The 21,244-nt window shown below is 37.8% G+C and overlaps 1 protein-coding gene across 6 annotated transcripts in view; it reads right to left on the reverse strand.

Annotated features, from left to right (window-relative positions):
* Window positions 1–21,244, reverse strand: part of Gulp1 (GULP PTB domain containing engulfment adaptor 1) — a 245,834-nt gene that overhangs the window by 144,739 nt on the left and 79,851 nt on the right. The window contains exon 2 of one of the 6 annotated variants that reach the window (XM_040753683.1): window positions 12,015–12,152. The exons of 4 other annotated variants lie outside the window; for them this stretch is intronic. The gene's annotated coding sequence lies outside the window, so the exon portion shown is untranslated. The remainder of the gene's footprint in view (window positions 1–12,014; window positions 12,153–21,244) is intronic. One more of the 6 variants, XM_040753682.1, reaches the window with a different exon arrangement.

Raw genomic sequence — 21,244 nt, forward strand, 5'->3', positions numbered from 1 at the left:
AAGTGTCCACTCTCTGGTTCTGGGAGCCTACTACTCCCTTTGGAATGCCCACCATGGAGGTATCTCTCTGCCCAGCTCTTTGGTGCCGCAAAACATGGGCCATTGTACTCACTAAGACACTTACTCATCTCCCTCTGGTGGAAGCCTTCCTTTTCCAAAGCTTCTTGTGTTGATATCCTTCTTGGACAAATAAAGCCTGACTAGGGGTCAGGGAATGGAGTGCGCCACTACCTAACCATAGAGGTCTAGAGGCCTGTACAGACAGACAGGAAGTGAAGTAGCTGGGCAGAAACAGGATATAAACAAGGAGAAACAGGAAATCGCTCTCTTCCCTGCTGAGACTCTTAGGAGGTTAGGTGTGCTGTGGCTTGCTCCTTTTCACTGATCTCTCATCATTTCTGTCTATATCTGACTCTGGCCTTTTCTTATCTAGACCAACTAAGAACTCACTTTACAGACTCTGCCAATGCACCTGTTTAGCTGTTTCTCCTCTGTCTGCTCTAACCATTTGTCTCTGACTAAGAAGCCTGCCTGCTTTGTTTACTTTTACTACAAAAGCCACATCGGTGTGCCAAGAAGCTTCCTCTTGCCCTACTGGGCCCCTATCATGTGGAAAGGGATGCTTCTTTTCTGTAATTTGGGACAGTTCTCACTGACAAGTTTCTCTGTCCGTTAAGGGATGCCCTAGATTGAAATTCCTGTTACCATGACACCTCATCTGCTTCTTCATGGGTCTTCTCATCTCCTCCTGGAACTTCCTCACCTCTTCCCTAGGAGCTGTCTACTAAGTTCCACAGGTTGTCTACATGATCCTGAGTCTCTAACCTTTTCCTTGCCCCCTTCACCTCAGAGTTACTTGTTCTATCTCCCCAATAGCCTCCTTGACCTGAACATTGTGAGTTTCCTTGCCTCCCCACAGGAGCTGCCTGCTAAGTCCCATAACTTTCTTAAACCTTTCTAGGCCTCTCTGAACTTGTCCCTGTCTCTCATCTCGCTCCTGAAACTCCTGCAGGTTTTCTTTTTCTTTTTCTTTTTTTGGTTTTACGAAACAGGGTTTCTCTGTATTCTTTTGGAGGCTTTTGGTCCAGCCCAGTCTCGAACTCACAGAGATCCGCCTGCCTCTGCCTCCCGAGTGCTGGGATTAAAAGCGTGCGCCAACACCTCCCAGCTTCCTGCAGGTTTTCTATGCCCTAGAAGATTCTACAATATCAGAATCCTCCCTTCAGTAGAATTTCTACTTGTTACCCTTTATCCCTTATTGCTACACTGTTCTAGGTCTCTGAGGGGCTTAACCTTCAATATGTCAGAGTTGTTGTGTTTTCTTGGTGGTTGTTTTGGTTTCATTGTATTTTTTGTAACCCTTGCTCCTTTCCTCCTTGGACTTGATTCCTTTCTCTGACTCAGATTTTTTTAGGCCTCACTACCTTACTGAAAATGGCTTGGCACCGGTATAGCTTGAAGGCCAAGAATGGCACACTCGAGTTCCAAATTCTCAGATCTTTACAACTTCTGCTACTGAACAAGCAAATGATACCAACGAGTCTTGTCTCTAAGGTTTTATCATTATGATTTTTCTATGCTATGTTCTCAAGGAATCTACTAACACTGCTGTGTAAAGTCTTTATCTCAGGATTTGTAAATTCATTGGTGTGGTTAAAGAATCTGTAACATCTGTAACAAAATTTGGCTTAAGATCTATAACAAGAGGCTTAGAGTTAAAACCTACACCTAGGAATTTTAATTTGCTACCACATCCTATATATATGACTCATTCTGATTTAGAATTTACTTGTGTATATAACTTAGATTCAACTCCTGTTGTTTTATTGGAAAAAAAAGTAGATCTACTAGGAAAACATGTTTTAAACATCAACAACATCAACAATGTAACTTGATGATTGTTCATCAAAATAGAAGCAACCACATCACTGGGAGTCATCATTGCTAGGGTTAAAGAATACATGTGATTTCACCATCTTAAGATAACCATATGGCATAAAGCAACAATTATAAAACTCCTCAATCCCACTAATCCCTTGGTTCCTCATTATATCTCTTTTTAGACTAAAGAAGCAACATGAACTCTCCAGGATGTTTTGAATTGGCATGAATTTTTGTATGATGATAAAAATGTAAGGTTATAAAGGTCTACTCATATTAACAAAAAATGATTTAAGATGTACATCTAACTGCTTATGTATTTGCTACCTGCTCAATACTATGCTTCTAGAAAAATTTGATAAGTAACAATATAAGTATGAAAAATAAGCTATATTTGATTACCATGGTTTATAAATTCCTAAGGTCCATTAGGGTTCACAGTAATATTTGTCTAGATTCTTTGTGTTTGATCACTTTGTTAAGCTTTACAGATTTGGATAAACTAAGTTATACAAAAAAAAACTGTAATAGTCTATAATGGTGCATTATGATTAAAAGTTTTGTTTTGATATTAAAAGAACATCAACTTAAAATTGTTATTTTCTTAAGGCTAAACCTAAAAGGATAAAAATATAAAGTTCCAATCTCATTTTTAAAAAGAAACTTATTAACATCATAAAAAGATAATTAAGGCATACAATTTACTAGTCAGTCACCGTATAAATGATCAAAGTCTTTAATGTGTTCATAACTATAGTTGTAATCATGTTAAGTATTAATGTAGTTAATTACAGGTGTAAGTTTTATTTAGCCTTCTGAATATGTTTTCAAAGTAAAGCCTAAAACAAGTATCTAAAAAGAAACAAAATTTGCTTAGCTTAGATTTGCTTAATAGATAATGGTCCTCAAAACTTTTCAGAGATCTGCTGAATCTGACATTTAAAATGTTTAATGGAAAAAGCTAACTATAACAGAGACCCCAGATCCTAATGGTGACCCTGAGGTCTCCAAAGAAGACAGTGGGGCACAGAAGAACTCCACTTGGAGCTTGCTTTAAATTTGGCAGCCCGCCACTGGGTGAAAATCTGCCCATTACCTCGTCCACCACCAGGACCCTGTCCAAACTGTGGACTGTTGTGGAATATTACTTTAACTGTATAAAGATGTGCTACACTGGATTATGTTGCAGAATGTTACTTTAACTATATAAAAGTGTGTTACATGTGTTTAACTAGGTAAAGATGTGTTACTGTTTTACCTTGCCTGACTAAAGTACCAGACTGGTCTAATAAAAAGTTGGATGGCCAATAGCTAGCCAGTAAAGGGATAGGCAGAGCTGGTGGACAGAGATAATATGTAGGAGGAGGAATCTAGGCTTGAGAGAGAATGAGGGAGAAAAAGGAGGTGATGGTCAGGGCCCACCAGCCAAGCAGCCAGGCAGTCCCCAGACAGACAGACAAGGAAGAAGCAGTTAAGTAGGACATGCAGATTGAAAGGAAGGTAAATGGTCCCAAGGAAAAATGTAGATGAAGAGAAACAGGTTAAAGTAAGTTATAATAGCTAGGGGGACAAGCCTAAGCTAAGGCCAAGCATTCATAAGACTCTGTGCCATGATTTGAGGGCTGGTGGTCTGAGAACACCTGCTACGGTAGACAAACAGGACACTGGAGAGTTGATTGCCCCATTTTGCCTCAGACAAGGTAGGATGGTTTCCCAAGTTCCTCCTCCACAAGAAAGTCTGTCAGATCTCCTGGGTCTGGAAGCCAAAGACTAATGCTGCTCTGGGACCTCTGTCACAAAGGAAATCAAGATTTCTATGAAGGAACCTAGGGTGGTTGTGCACATAGCCAGTAAATCTCTGTCATTTTTAATAGATTAGGGTGCTGCTTGGTCTGTATTCCCTGATTACTAAGGCGAAATCCATCCTTCTCAGTTCTCTGATGGCACTGTCAACTTGGTGATGCTAGCTTTGTCAGTTTAACAGCAACATCCAAGGCTTCAGGTGACTTCTCAGTTCTATTCATTTGTAAAAAATCAGGCCTCAAGCCTCACTTTCCTGGAGCTAGTAGGTCTCCCTAAAGGACCAAGAAAGTGATTTAAGGTATGTAAAAAATTTAAAATGCTTCAGGTTCTTTTCCTTGCTGAAGTATTGTTATATTAAGATTTCAAAAGTTCAGAATTTTAACAGTGAATAGACTTCTGAAAAACTATTTATCTAACCTTGTGTTAAGTGCTCCTAATATTGTCATAGTCACAAGGTTAAATTTTTAAATTTCCTCTGGCTGTCATCTATATGCCCACTTAAAAATGCTTCTCATTGTGCTAAAAGCATCTCTGTGTAATCCATATATCCAGCCCCCTGCAAAGTGTCTTAATAATTTTAACCCATAATCATTTTGGGGTCATCATAACTCAAAGATATGAGTCTCCTGCCCTTCTACAGTGTGGATTTCTGTACAGAGTACAAACAATGGTAATGCTAAGGTATCTGAAAATTTTCTCTCTTTTTATAAACTTAAAAAAATGCTTATAAACTTCAGAGAATGGACTTGAATCCACCTCTTACAAGTCAAACAGACTGAATTCCAGATAAAATACTTCTGCCAACCAACAGCCTATGTTTCCCCACCTACTGCCTATTCTTGATATTGTTGTGGAAAGTTATTTTAAGGTGTGTTATATTCCTTTATGTTGTAATGTTGTGGGAAATTATTTTAATGTATTTTTATCTTTTTTTATTTTAATTTTAAATAGCTTGTTTTACATGTCAATCCCAGTTCCCTCTCCCTCCCCTCCTCCCGCACTCCCCTTCCCCCCCACCCTCCTACCCTCCAAAAGAGTAAAACACTTCCAACAACAGGGTATCTCTCTCCCTTTTCCTTGTTTTTGGACTCCTCTCTCCAAAATACCAGGACAAGGAGCCAAAAAGTTCCAAATGTACATCGAAGAAAAAAATTCCACTGAACTCCTTAACATTGCCTTCTCTCCCTAGTCTATGTGTCCCAAACCATAGACTGCTCCAGCACCTTGTCAGCTCCAGGTGTTCCCTCAGATTCTGCATCCTAGAGAGCATCAAAAGGGCTAGTTCCAAGTGGTCCAGCCTCACAGACCTCTCACATCCCTATGCCCAGATGGTCCTGAAGAGAGAAACAGTCTATTCTTCCCAGACTTGGCCAGCATTCTGGCTTTCTTGGGTCCTCAAAAACTACACTACAATGTCAACAGGAAGTAGTCATCGAAGATTAAATCACTCATTGTCCTTTATTACCAACAAAAAGCCTGGGATGTTAAGTCTCAAACCCTGGGACAAATAGATGAGATGCCCATTTTTAGCATATCAAAGTGGACATAGCTACCAGGGTCTCCTAGCATCTCTCAGTTCCTACATGTTACAGGGTCCTCCTGGCAGTCACATTCCATCTCTACTCTAAACTTCTTCACCTCAGGGGCTGGGCTGTCCTTCCCCCAGAGGCTCTTCCCTATATAATCCAGCCATTTTGGTTACCTGCCCCTTTTTGTGCCTTTGCTCTCTTGGCTGCTGCACCTCTTCCCCTTCTCTCCTGTCTCCCTTCCCCTCCCAGTCTCCTCATGTGGCTCAGCTCAGCCTGTTAATGCTAAGCTGGAGTCTCCCAGATGTGCCTGTCTCTGCCTGTGCTTCGATAATACACTTTCTTCTACATCATACCTAGAAGCCATCACGTCCTTTCCTTTTTTATTTCATTTTTTTCATTCAAGCTTCATAATTTTAAAGATTACTGATTTTCATTCTCACAAAAAATTGACAAATATTGATTCGAGAGTAACTTGAAGTCTGTGTTTGCTAGTTTTATGTCCACTTGACTATAGGCAAGCCTGTAGAATATTTTCTTAATGATTGATGGGGGAGGCCTCACCACATTATGGGTGGTACTATCCCTGGGCTGGAGGTCCTGGGTTAATGAGAAAGCAGGCTGAGCAACTCACGAAGACTAAACCAGTAATCTGCACTCTTTCGTGCCATCTAAATCAGCTCCTGCTTCCAGGTTCCTGCCCAGTTTGAGTTTTTGATTTGGGATATGCATGCCAAATTATCCCTTCCTGGTCAAGGTGCCTTTGGCCATGTGATTCATCACAGCAATAATAACCCTAAGGCAAAAATTGGTACCAGGATCACAGGTATGGCAGTGACAGTCCTGAACATATGTTTTAGGGAGGACTATGGAAGGACTTTGGAACTTGGGTTAGAAAAATATTTGTTTTCAAAGCTTGCTAAGTTGTCGTGAGAACTTGGAAGATAGTGATGCTGGCAGCACTGCAGTTGATGTAGGCCTGGTTTGTGGTGTTTCAGAGGGAAGAAAAGACTATCAGGGCTGTCTGATATTTTGAACTAAGCATCAGCGGTTCTGATCAGCTGGGGCTGAAGAATCAGCTGTGATTACTAATAAAGAAGCACTACTGTAGTCAAAACATTGCTTCATGGACAATTGATGCTGGAACTGAAAGTCAGCAGTGACTGGAAAGAGACCAGGGCCAATGAAGTGAAGCCTGAGAAGTGCTTCCTCAGGCCAGCACACACTGTGTTCCAGAGGTGACCAGTGTTGGAGCCCTCACTGGCAGGTGAACTTGGTAGACTTAAGAATCACCACAGTGGTACTAGTTTTGTAGGCAGGCAGAGATCATAGAGAGTAGATGAGTTTGGCACTGGGTGGAGTCCTGAAAGAAGCCCAAGAGAGGACGCTGGTGAAGAACAGCCCAGCTGCAGCAGTAGACCCCGGCATTGTGATGATGCCAGTACAATGGGATACTGCCAAGGACAACGGCGGCAGTGGAGTGGAGCTGGCCTGAGCCTGGGAGACGATCTGGGTGGGCCACAGAGGGAAAAGTGGAAGATCTGATCCAGACCTTTGAAAGGGTCCATAAATCGTGAGTGAGTCTTAGTCACTGGACACCGTTATTGACACTTTTGGAGTTTGGATTATTTTTATTTGATTATGATGTGTCCTGTTTCTTCTTTCTTGGAGTAAGAAAATGTTTGATTTATTTTGATTTTTACAGGAACCCACAATTGAGAGAATTTGACCTTTTTAAACAGATTGGATTTCTAAGAGGTATTTTGAGTATTTTAAAAAGGAGATGCTTAACTTTCAAGAGTTTGAATTTTAAAACATAGACGGGGATACTTTAAAAAGTTGGAATGTTTTATATTGTAATGTTATTAATGTATGCTGGGGACAAACACAAAAGAAAACATTATAGCTTAACAGTTGTAAGCCCCCCTCAACACACACAAAAGTGGTCAGACCCCATCCCCAGACTACTGTAATGATGAACTTGTAAATTTTGCTGTTTTTACAAGATAGCAGATCACAAGACTAATGGTTAACTTGCTTAGTCTGTTCAGAAAGACGATTGCAAGACCAAAAATTTTAACTTTGTGTGTTTTGACTTTATAAACCCTAGGTTGCTAGGGCAAAGTGCTGCATTTTGGAATCATTCTTAGATACAGACCTGGCACCAAGTTTGAACACCAGTATCTAAATAAAAGGCCTCTTCTTATTGAAATGTATGCATAGTCATGGTGCATCTCTGACCCCAGACTGTTACCAGTAGTGACTACTATGAAAAGGGCCCCACACCCTTTAGTTTTTGTCCACTTTAACACTGCTTTTTCTTCATAGTCTAAGGAATATTTAATTTCTAGATTAAAATTCTTAAAGCCAGGGCAGATACTCTGCTTCTCCTGTAGCGGTCCTCTTGACATTATGACTTCCACATGCTGAAGTCACAGATCCTGAGAGCAGAAGGTGTTTCCCACTGCTCTTCTAATGCTGTACTGTATCATGTGCTTTGCCAGGTCTATACCTGTGGCAAGCTGAATCTCCATTCAGTTCACACAAGCAGCAAAAAACAACATCACTTCATTTGATCAAGAAGCATTCCTGCAAATCTGAGCCTCAAGTAACTTTTCATTTAAGTTCTTTGCAGGCACTGGATACCTCCTTCCTACACCAACATTGTTGGGATGTGTTCTTTAGTCTTGTGCTGCATTTCAACAAAAGTGAGCCATGCTTTTCTGTCCCTAATCACCATCGTTTCCATTATATATAAACATAGTGGTGGTTAGGGTTAATGTACTACTAAGTTTTGAATAAACAGCTGTCAAATAAATTTATACTTCCTAGCAATTATGAATGGTGTCTTTTAAATGGTACAGAAACATTGGGTATGTGTATAATGCTCACTGATCTTTTGGAGTTGTTTAGATAAAGAAATGTAAAATGTATTTGTTTTATAAATCAAAGAAAAGCTACAGTTTACAACTGAAATTCATGATCATAATTGTGAGATTATTTTTCCTTCTAAATTAGATTTTGTTAGGAAAATTATTACAGTAATGACTGAACAAGCAATTTCAAAACTAATCAAAAATTTGAATGACAAAACAGTAATGACTGAAAAACTTATGAAAATTTTATCACATTAACTAACATATCTGCAGATAAATTAAAAAATAGGAATTGAAAAGCTGTTTAAACACTATAATCATTGTATCAGTAATAGACTTTTACTAATGTATGGATCAACATATCAACAGAGGTATATATGTATGCCACAGAACTGTTTTCATAAAATAATAAAAAATAAGGCTACAGGGATGCCCACTCTGCCCTCTCTTAATCTATATAGTATTAGAAGTCTTAGCTATATCAATTAGACAAGAGAAAGACATAAAAGGATAGCAATAGGAACAAAAATAAGTCTTTCAATTTGCAGCTAGCATGATTCTTTACTTAAGGTTTACTAGAGTCTACTATACTCTAGTAATAAGTCTACTAGAAAACTCTTAGATGTAATAAACCTAATAATGAAGTATAAAAGTTCAACGTATAAAAAAGTAGCTTTAATATATACTGTCAGTCTACTCCACAAGAATGAAATTGGGAAAAATTTTCCATTCAAAACAACTTCCCCAATATTGAGTATTTAGGAATATATCTAACCAAGGGAGTAAAAGTCTTCTACAATTGTAGATGTTGAAAAGGGAAGTTATAGAAGGTAGTAGACAATAGAAAAATATTTCATGTTTCTATACAGGGAGAATTACTATTATTAAAATAGCTATGGTTCCAAAATTTATTTACAGGGTCAATGCATTGCCTATCAAAATTATCATGTCATATTCCACATGTCTATATAAGACAAACAAGCACTTTTGGAATGACAAAAGATCATGAATAGCTAAAGTAATCCTAAGGATAAAGAACAATACTGGAGGCATTGCAAAATGCCCTCAAATTATACTACAGTGATAAAGACAATCCGGTACTGTCATCAGAATAAACAGATAGACTGATGGACTAGAATAGAGGACCTGGAAATAAAATAGCAAAGCTAAATGTACTGCAATTCAACAAAGGAAGCAAAAATGTATTTGGAAAAAGAAAAGAAGAAAAAACCTACTCAACAAATGATACTGGCAAAACTGAATTTCTATCTGCAAAAGATGAAATTAGCTTTATATATTTTACCTTGTACAAAAATCAACTCAAAATGAATCAAAGACCTTAATTTAAAATCTGAAACATTGAAAATTTGAAGAAAACATGGGGAAACCATGAAAGACAGTGGGATAGCTAAAGACTTTCCAATAGAACACAACAGCACAGGGACTAACCCCAGACAGAACTCCATGAATACAAGGTTCTGTACACCAAAGGACAGTCAGCAGGGCACACAGACAGCCTTCAGCATGGGATGAAATCTTTGCCAGCCACACTTCAGACAAGGGCTGATGTCCAGAACCCACTGCTTAAAGAATTGCTTAAATTAAGTACCAAGGAAAAAAATTCCAATAAATAAATGGGCAAATGAACTGAAAAGATAGTTCCAAAAAAAATGGAAGGAAGGATAGATGAGAGACAGAGAAAGAGGGAGAGGGGAGAAAAGAAAGAGATACAGAGGGAGAAAGAAAGAAGGTCAATATCTGTTTTAAGACTTATTTAATATCTAGCCATGTGTAATGGCAAATTCCTTTAATCCCAGAACTGTGGAGATAGAAGCAGGAAGTTCTCTGTGAATTCAGGTCATTATGGCCTACCTAGTGAATTCAAGAACAGCCAGGGCTGCACAGAGAGACCCTATCTCTTAAAGAGAGAGAGAGAGAGAGAGAGAGAGAGAGAGAGAGAGAGAGAGAGAGAGAGAGAGAGAGAGAGACAGAGAGAGAGAGAGAGGCAGAGGGAGAGGGAGAGGGAGGAGAGGGAGAAGGAGAGGGAGAGGGAGAGGGAGAGGGAGAGGGAGAGGGAGAGGGAGAGGGAGTAAGATCAACATCCCTGGCCATCAGGGGAATGCAAATTAAAACTAATTTGAGATATCACCTTAATCTAGCCATAATGGCTGTTATCAACAGATCTGACAACAAATGTTGGAAAGGACATGAAAAAAGGGAACCACTAATTGGAGGTGTAAATTAATACAGTCATTGTGGAAATCAGTTTGGAGATTAAACAACAACAAAATAATAAAAGTAGATCTAACACATAACCCATCTACTTCATTCCTGGCAATATACTCAGAGTCTCCATATACTATCATACAGATATCCGATCCTCTATGATTATTGCTGCTTTTATTTACTATAACAAAGAAATGGAAATAACATCATTATCCATCAGCAAGTAAATGGATAATACGCATGTAAATCTGGTGTGTGTGTGTGTGTGTGTGTGTGTGTGTGTGTGTGTGTGTTTTACAATACTATTTAATTTTAAAGAAAAATAAGGTTAAGGAATTTTCGGGAAACAAATGTGTTTACAATCAATACTATTAAGCAAGAGTACACAATCTCATAAAGGAAAAAACCTGAATGTTCTCTCTCATGTTCAGGATTTAGGCAATATGTGTATGTGGTACAGTTTGTCATGCAGCAAAGAACAAGAAAGGCTAAAATATGAGGGCATAAAGAAGGGCTGAATTTCTGGCAAGTTATCATCTGGAACTCACCAGGTAGGCAGACTGGCTGGACGGAAAACCCTAGGGATCCATCCATTTCTATTCCACCCTCCATCTTCTAGTGCTAAGATTGCAAGCATGTCCCCTCACCCCCAATTGCTTTAACATGGGTTTTGGTGTTCAAACACAGACTCTTGACAAAACAATCTCTCAGGTCCTAATTTCAAATATTTTACAAAATAAAGCCATTGTATAGCTTTACACCTCTTTGGAAGTGAAGGACCATATATAAGCAAACACTTTAACCTAAGCAAGCTCAGAACATATGAAATTGCATGCAGGCCCTGGGTTTTCTACAGCTTCCACAACACAGCTGTCTTCAGAATTTTCATTTCATCACTTTCTCTTCTATCAAGTAGAATCACACATAAAAAAACTAAATTATAGTGAGTGTTAGTAGAAATAACTGGTAGTTGTATTTATGTGTATTTTACTGTAGAGGTTACATTATTTCTCCAAGAACTTATATTTCTTTTAGATGTTTAGAAAGTTACCAGGTATAGCAGGGAAACAATAATAAAACATAGTATATAATAAAACAAATTGTTAGGTAGTGCCAAATAACAAACTTGATAGATGACAATTGGTATCTTATAAATGTGCTACCATCATATCACAGTTGACAATATACACCACTCTTCCGTCAGCCCTACAGAGGCTTAGCAAATTAGATGCACGAAGCCCGTATAGGATTCATTATGATTTGCTTTCCTGTTCATTCCACTCCCACTATTGGAGGAAGACATTTAGCTTTTATTTATCCATAGTTCATTGTTGCACTACAGTCAGAACAAGAGCAATCAGTGGTTAAACTGGAGGTTTTGCCCATGAGAACAAATAAAATAGTATTTCCAGGTAGTCATAAAACTACAAATTATTTTCTGTTACTTAATTCAGTCATCTCAAGTATATGTCTGAAATAAATTCACATAGTAGCAGGACACTGCATAGAATAGTTTCCTCTTGATGAAACACAGAATCATTCTTCCAAAAAGAGGAAATTCATATCTAACTCTCTGGCCCTGCTCTCCACCATAAGATTGAAACAAACACCTTGGCACATATGTTAGTCTCCAGTGATAGACAATAGCAAATAATTCATTCCTATTTGCTATCTAAATATTCTAAAAGTTTATCCATCTTACACATAGTCTTCTTTGGAAATCTTCTTTATTCGCCATGATAAAAAATGTCTAATATGATGTCAGGTGTAAGGTATTAGTTTAGCTTACATCAGCAAACCCGGGGTACAGCTCTCTTTTAGATTTACCTGGGAGTTGATCCTAGAAAACAGCAGGAGAGAGAAAAGTGAATACAGTGACAGTTCAATTATCAGCTGCAGTGACACCAACAGCGACCACATTGTCATCTTATAGTGGAAGTCTGACACCCAATAACGAGCACACTTCAGTAGCATCACACTTAAAGGTGGCAGTGTTGGTAGTTCTCACACCAACTGTCTTTAGTCACTTGCCAAGTGCAGCTCCCAGAAGCACTAAGTCCTTCAGATTTCTAACCCAAATCGCTTGACACAGTTGTTTCAGTGGCCAAAGGAACCCTTGGGTAAAGAAGAGAGAAACTACCTTGGAGAGTCTGCAGCTCTGAGGGAGGCAGTGACAGGCAGGTCAGTAGTATCTGCTACAGGAGGCCGCTGTTTGAAACCCTAGATACTATTACCCCCCCACACACATCTGATACTTTACCTGACAAAAAATGCTTGCCCACACAGTGATGCTGTCACTTAGGACATCTTCGTACCAACTCCTTTCCGAACAAAGATAAAGGTCACACTGCCAGATACTTTACTTCCTGCTCTAAAAGCGAGTCTGTTTGTACAACACAAGAACTATCAAACACAAGAATTATCAAACACAACATGCCGCAACAACAACAGCAAAAGATAACCAAAAAGCCAGACCACAATTTTCAGAATCATTCACCAGATCCTATTTTATTCTCATATTTGTTTTCAGTGACAAAAGAAAATAATGTATTTTTAAGGACAAGAATCACTTCTCTGGGTGTGTTGTAGGAAAATACTGATCTAAACAAGAAGGAGGAGGAGGAGGAAAATGAAGAAGAAGATGATGATGACGAAATTAACCAAGAGAGCACTAGGGAGTAGTAACAAAACCTGACAGTAAATCTCACTGTATTAACGATGTATTTTCCCAAAATGGTCACTTTGACTTAACCTTTCCTGAATTTTATTTCCAAAAAGGGCTGACTAAAGCACAGCTTTGTTGCAGAATGTTTTCAGAGCAGAGTGTGTTATGCAATGTGACAGAATAAATAAGAGAATAAAAATACTCGTGTCAAAAACAAAACTTAACTTGTGCCTACTACTGTCATTCTTGCAGTGAACTGACATTTACTCTGCATCCATGTCAGATAGGATTAGATTTGTTCACAGAAACAGCATTCTGAAAAATCTTGCAAAAAATGAGACTGGCTTTTATGCTGTTCCTTTGAACATATTTTTATTCTAGAATTTTAAAAATCCTTATTTCCAATTCAAATTGCCCTTACACTTCTAGTTTGAACATAAGATATTCAATTTAAGGCTGTCTGCCACCATTTATCACTCATTCTCAAGCAATTTGAAGACAGATAGGAAATTAAGTGAAGGAAGTCGCTCTTTACAAAAAATTTTCATACTTTTTAACAGTACTAACTTGACAACAATATTATCAGAACATGGCCAGGTTTTCAACTTGTCAGCTAAGTGCATGTCTATAGATGTGCCCCACACTATAAAACCAAGGTCAAACCCCAAGCAGAAGCAAAGAGTAATGCTACCTATCATGACATACACACCATGTATATGATGATCATAAAAGGTATTCAACAGGAAAAAGAAAGAGAGGCCAAGAATTTGAAAGCAGGTGGTACATGGGATGACTTGGAGCAGTTTATCAACCTTCCTAATGCTGAGATCCATATTTGCTGCTATTTGATAACTGTAATTTTGCTACTGCTAATGGGTCATTATGTAAATATCTGATATTTCCAATGGTGTTAGGTGACCCCTGTGAAAGGGTCATTCAACCGAAAGAATTTGAGAGCCACAAGTTGAGAACCACTGTAGGAAAGGGAATGGGGGGAATGATGTACTTATTTATAATCACAAAACATTAAAACAATTTTAAAGCTATTCAAATCATTTTATTTGTGCCCAGGAGTGATTGTATATGAGACCTGGTCTCCCTATGTAATTCAGGATGATAGGAGACTCACAATCTGCCTCCCAAGTGCTGAGTTTTCAGGCATGGACTACCATGACTTTCATTCTTCAATTTAATTTGCAAAATGTTACCCCCTAAAAGTTGTCCTATACATTTCTTTATTGGTAAACAATCTTAACTCAAAATGTTTAAAAATCTCCAATTTCCTTTTATCTTTTCCATTTTTCCTCTATTATGTTTTCTGGTCTCTTCTTTAATATTAGTAAAATCTTCACTCTGGTTGCTGAAAAATGAATGCCAGAAACCTAACACTGTTCATTCACTTACTTTGCCTTATTACCTACATTGTTTTAACAGTCTTACTTGAATTCAACTTGCTATAACAGATGTTGTTTTTTTTTCCCTTTCCAATTTGCACCTGATTTGCACATCCCTGATGCCATGACTTCCATAGTAAGTAATCCAGTTTATCACCTGCAGGTGCAGTGCAGGAACCCTAGTGTCTTCCAAAGGCTGTGTCAAGTGTTCTCACTCCAGTCCTCTAAGCACAAGGTACAGATGTGATGACTTGGGAAAACCATTCTTTGTGGCTTGGAACATTCTTGTCTTCTCATTTTAGCAGAGATACTGATATACACAGTCATCACTGCTAGTCTATTTGGCCAATATTCACTGCACACCTCCTAAATACCCAATGATTGCAATAAAGAGAAGAATATGAGTGTACAACTCTTTTGTGATTATAAATCTGTTGCTAGTGAAACAGGACTGTTAACAAAGGACACAGCAAGGTCAGATGCTACAGAAACAAACAGAGAAGCTTCAGGATAATCTTCTGAGAAGAGATAGAGCCTACCCACTTTTGGATAGAAATTGTTTGGTGAGAAAGTTAGGAAAGATGGTGTTAAGAGGGGAATTCCCTAGCAAATACATGGGAATAAGAAACAACATTTCAGCCTCAAGATAAGTCCATCATGAGATTTGAAAACAAAATACTTGTACGAGTTGACTTTGCATAAAACTTCAGTGGTGAGTGAGCCCACATAAAGATGGCTTGTCAAAACCTTGCTATGAAATTGGGATTTTACACAATGAGTGGGAATAAAATAAAACTCTAAATATATATATTTTATAATTTTTAAAATTGAGATACACAACTATTTTTTTCTCACATCTCTTCCCTCCTCCCCTTTCACCTTCCACCCTCCCCCATGCTCCCCACACTCCCAATTTACTCAGGAGATCTTGTATTATTTCCCTTCCTAGGCAGATCCATGTATGTCTGTCTCTTTTAGGGTCCTCTTTGGTACCTAGATCCTCTGGGGTTGTCCATTACTTTCTGTCTAATATCGGCTTATAAGTGAGTACATAATATATTTGTCTTTCTGGATCTGGGTTACCTCACTCAGGATGGCTTTTCCTCAATCCATCCATTTGCCTACATATTTCTACATGTCATTGTTTTTTAGTGGTGAGTAGTACTCCGTAGTGTAAATGTACATTTTCCTTATACATTCTTCAGTTGAGGGATATCTAGGCTGTTTCCAGGTTCTGGCTATCACAAACAATGCTGCTATGAACATAGTTGAGCAAATGTACTTGTGGTATAAGTGTGCATCCTTTGGGAATATGCCCAAAAGTGGTATTGCTGGGACTTGAGCAACACTGATTACCAATTTTCTGAGGAAACCACCATATTAATTTCTAAAGCTACTGACATGTTTGCACTCCCACCAGCAATGGGGGCGTATTCCCCTTTCTCCACATCCTCTCCAGCTTAAGCTGTTGTCAGTGTTTTCAATCTTAGCCCTTCTGACAGGTATGAGATGGTAACTCAGAGTTGTTTTGATTTGCATTACACTGATGACTAGGGATGCTGAGCCTTTCCTTAGATGTCTTTTTTAATTATTTGGTCTTTTGATGTCTAGTTTCTTGAGTTCATTGTTTATTTTGGAGTTCAGTACTCAGTCAAATATGGGGTTGGCAAAGATCTTTTCCTGTTTTGTAGGTTGCCTTTTTGTCTTGTTGACTATGTACTTTGCTGTACAGAAGCCTCTCAGTTTCAGGAGGTCCCATTTATTCATTGTTGGGGGAAGGCCTCATGTGTAAATGTTTGTCTTATTGGTTGATAAATAAAGCACTGTTGGTCAATAGGAAGCAAGATAGGTGGGACTAGGAGTCGAGGAGGATTCTGGGAAGTGTAGTAAGGAGTAGAATGTCACCATGTGATCTCAGCACAAATCTGGTGTTCTCAGTAAGATAAGACCTTATAGAAATATATGTATTAGTAGTCATGGGTTAATACTTAAGACAGAACCAGCCAATGAGAAGCCCTGGATATTGGCCAACAGCATTGTAACTAATAGAGTCTCTGTGTGTTATTTGGGGTTGGTGTGACTGTGGGACCAAGCTGGCAGGAGTAATGCTCATTACAGTTGCTCTCAGTGTCTGTGATTTTGGTGTTATATTTAGGAAGTGGTCTCCTGAGTCAATGCATTCAAGGCTAATTCCCATGTTCTCTTCTATGAGGTTTAATGTGACTGATTTTATGTTGACGTCTTTGATGCATTTGGACTTATGTTTTGTGCATGGTGATAGATATGTATCTATGTGCAATCTTCTATATGTAGATACCCAGTTGTACCAACACCATTTATTGAAGATGTTTCCTTTTTTCCAGTTAATACTTTCAGCTTCTTGTCAAAAATCAGGTGTTCATAGCTGTGTGGAATGATGTCAGCATCTACAATGTGATTCCATTAGTCCACCGGTCTGTGTTTATGCCTTTGTAGTTGAGGTGTGTTTCTTTTATGCAGAGAAGGAGGGATTCTCCTTTTGTATCCATTCTGTTAGTCTGCGTCTTTTTATATGTGAACTAAGTCTGTTGATATTAAGGGTTAATAATGACCATTGATTGCTATTTCCTGTTATTTTTGTTTTACTGGAGGTGGTACTATTTTATGTTTCTCTTCTTAGGGATTTGCTGGTATGGAATTATCTGTTGCCAGTGTTTTCGTGGAAATAGCCAATTTCCTTGAACTGGAATTTTCCTTCTAGTCTATTTAGTGTTCCATAAGTTTCTTGTACTTTCATAGGTATGACCTTCTTTAGGTTGGGAAAGTTTTCTTCTATGATTTTTTGAATATATTTTCTTTGCCTTTAAGCTGGACTTCTTCTCCTTCTATCCCTTTTATTAATGGGTTGGTTTTTTCATAGTGTCCCAGATGTCCTGGATAGCTTAGGTTAAGCATATGTCAAATTTAACATTTTCTTTGACAGATGAATCTATTTTCTCTATTATATCATCAGTGACTGAGTTTCTCATGTGTATCTCTTGTATTCTGTTGTTTATGCTTGCATCTATAGTTCCTGATCATTTACCCAGATTTTCATTTCCAGAGTTCCCTTGATTTGTATGGGTTTTTTTTGTTTTGTTTTGTTTTGCCTCTATTTCAGTTTTCAACTCTTGAATCATTTCCTTCATTTGTTTTATTTCTTTTTCTTGATTTTCTTTAAGGGATTTGTTGATCTCTTCCCATTTTTTGTTTGTCTTTTCCTCCATTTTTTAAGGAAAATTTTCATTACCTCTTTAAGGGCCTCAATAATCTTCATGGTGTTATTTTTAATGCTGATTTCTCCTGCTTCATCTGTGTTAGGATGTTCATGTCTTTTTGCTGTAGAACTACGAGTTTTTGGTGGTACTGCATAGCTCTTGTGTTGTTGGATGTAATCTTACCCAGTTGTCTACCCATCTCTTTATTCAATGAGTACAGGGGGAGCCTTGCTTCAGGGGGGTCTCTCTTCCTCCAATTGGTGTAGTTGTGGCCTGTGGCTACTTTGAACACTCCTTCAGGTGCCGAAAAGGCTGAGCCTATGGTGATTGCCACTCCAGGTGGAGATGAGCTCAAGGCTCAAATGTTCACTCCACTCTGTGCAGAGAGGGTCACAGCTCCAGTGATCACACCTCCAGATGCAGGTGGTGTTACAGCTTTGGTGATTGCTCCTGTAGGTGCATGCAGGACTGAAGCTGAGGCTCCAGTTCCAGTGGTCATATAGATTTAGGAGGCTGCTGCAGTCACCAGGGTGCTAAAGCTATCTTCCAGGCAAAACACTGAATTTTTGAAGTCTGATTTTTTTAACAACATCATGGCATCAGTGATATTCTGAAGAAACACAACAGAGGGTGAAACAAGATCACTGCTTCTTGGAAATCTGCATGTATCCTCCAGATAGGAATTTGAAGTAAAAGAGACTCAGGACATTTGTAAGATACAAAATAGGAAATGAACTTGAAATTTAAATGGGAATAGAAGAGATGAGATCAATACATCCTACATCTTTCTATTCCCAGAGATAGCAGGTAAGACCAAGATTTCAAATCCCCAGTGTCTTTCCATGTAAAGTATGAGAGGAATGACTTTGGATCCCAGTGTGCTAACAGAAAGATAATGGGAGACAAAGATGACAAGATTTCCAAATATATAAAAATGTAAATTTGCTGTTAAAACCAAAATTAATTTACAGTGGACAGTGTCCTTTCCATGGTCCTCTGGAACTGTCACCGAGAGGAAATTTCCTAATCAGAAGAGATATGACTATTGTCAAGTCATTTAATCCATCTGCTGATACCAGAGTGAGTCTTTTCCTGTGAGTTTCACTTTTATCTTTGAAGATTAAATAGTTTATTTTAAAGTCTTTGCTCCTATCGAACATTAAACTCTTGACCACCTCTGACCTCTCAGCTATTAAAAGCCTTTTATAGCAATACAATCTAGATCAAACCTGTGACAATGGCTTTGGGATAGCTAAAAACCTACATTTTGAGTTAATAAATGACAATGTGGCATAATATAATCATTACCAAGTAAAGGAACATTTTAATATAACAGGAACTGAAAGAGAGAAAAACGTAAGTCATAGAAAATAATTTAGCACCACTAGTATTTGAAATATGTATGTTACAATATATACTAGAAATTTTGAAGCTACAGAAAACTATTAAAGAAAATAGTTAATATTAAGACAAACTAGGACTTGTGATTCCAGCATGAGTATGAGCAGCTGAATTCAAACACTGAAACCCATTAAAAAATGCCTGCTATGGTGGTCCCACTGGTACTTGTAGCTCTTGAAAGAGAGACAGTTGGTTCACTGGGGCTCACTGGCCAGATGGGCTAGCTTACCTGATGAGCTCCTGACCAAGAAGAGACCTGATTTCCAAGGAGGTGAAAGTGTTCCTGAGGATGCTATGTGAATTCATCTTATTGTCTACATATGTTCATATGTTCATTTATATCCCACAAAACATACACAGTCACAACACACACATATGCATACACACCAATACAAACAATATTCATAAGTGCAAATACACACATGCACACACATTTAGAAAAGATAAACTAAGAGATTTTTATCTAGACACCATCTGTTTGGATTTTGTTTGCTCTAAAACAGGATCTCAGGCATTGCATACTGCTCTAAAAATTATTTTATAACTGCAGTTGACCTTGAACAATGATCCTCCTCCATCTGTTTCCTGAGGGCTAGAATTAGTAAAGTACTACCATACCTGGTTTACACTGTGCTGGATATGTAGCTCAACCTTTCCTAAATGCAATACAAGTGTACACCAATGGAGTAGGCTGGAATTACTGTAGTATCATGACTAGTTGGCTTTGCAAATATTCCAAACTTCATTCTAAAATTCTCACCTTGGGAAACACATGCCAAAGACTCTTTACCCATAGAATTCTGAGACACAAATGTGGTTAAAGTTTGTGACGTGTTTTAAAGTAGTGAATAAGGCATTCTCACACCTCTCCTTTCTTTCACGTTGCAAACACTGGATTACAGTGATGAGCAAGTAAGCTTCTTAGACAAAACAGAATAAACACTACAGGATCAAAACATAGAATACTATCAGTATTTCAGAACACTTGGGTGAATTATACTACCAAAGCTGGAGAGAGGTGTGCAAGTTTCACCATAATCTCTCCAAATATGTCTAACATGATTTTAGATTTATTTTAATCCCATAAGAAAATTGGCTTATAGTAAAAATTAGCTTATACTTCTTGTATTTGCAATTTTTATTTGTGTTATATAACCTTTTAACCATTTTTCAACCATCCAGACTTTTGGATTTTTCTCAAAATTTACAGTAGACTTGAAACAATTAAGTACACAGAATGAGTAATTAGAATTTTGCTTTTGTTTACTATTCATTTTTGGCTTTGTTTCCTTCTCTGGTAGTAGAACAACTTTTCTTCAAGCAAGTATTTTATAATAATAAATAAATAAAAATTAACATTTAATGATTTTCAAACAATGAAATCCATGAAGCTTGTAAAGGCAATATCCATAGCATCTTTACATAATTTAAATACACTAACTTGTAAACTAAAATTTTAAGCCTAAAAAATTAGAATGACTCTTTGTCTCTAATTTATTTCTGCTGAGATCATATTCTTAACTTTAACCAGAAATATGCCTTGAAAGTGTGTTCTTAACTTTACCCAAAAATATGCCTTGAAACTGTATCTCTGGTAACCATGAAGTATTTTGTGGATATTCCTATGGGACTGGAGGGACTGATGTAACACAGGGGTTAACATCACATTTTCTGGACCCATCCCTCAGGATTCCATTCTTAACTTCACTGCTGGCTGTGCTGAGCATGTTCTTTACATTATCATAGTGGCTATTTTAGTGGCAAGAATGTTTCTGTTTGTATATTTTTCTTCTAGTGAACCCTATAATTCTAGGCTTATCTGTAAAATGCCATGGTTATACATTTCAACACCACAATGTCTAGGAACAGAATTAACTGTCTCAAAATCATTTCCTGTAGTTTGGTCCTTTCTTCATTACATTCTCCCATCTTTCTTAATCTCACTTTCCTTCCTTCAACTTATAAGGTAAAAAGGAGAAAACCATAGTATTTCGAAAGTAAAATACTGTGATATGTAATGAAACAAAGTATGTTTATATTACATGCATTCATCAATTTTAATGACTTTATAACATTGCCAGAGAACTGTTTTAATATATTCTAGGATTTACTGAATCAGGAATTTAATCACACAATAGACAGAGGGGATTCAAATGAAGGAAACCAAGAAACAGTAATTAGATTCTTAATAAAAAGTTGGGTTTCCAAGCATCAAAAACATGGACTACATTTTTTT

The sequence above is a fragment of the Mesocricetus auratus genome, unplaced genomic scaffold, assembly GCF_017639785.1.
Source record: "Mesocricetus auratus isolate SY011 unplaced genomic scaffold, BCM_Maur_2.0 Super-Scaffold_100010, whole genome shotgun sequence".
Classification (NCBI taxonomy): Eukaryota; Metazoa; Chordata; class Mammalia; order Rodentia; family Cricetidae; genus Mesocricetus; species Mesocricetus auratus.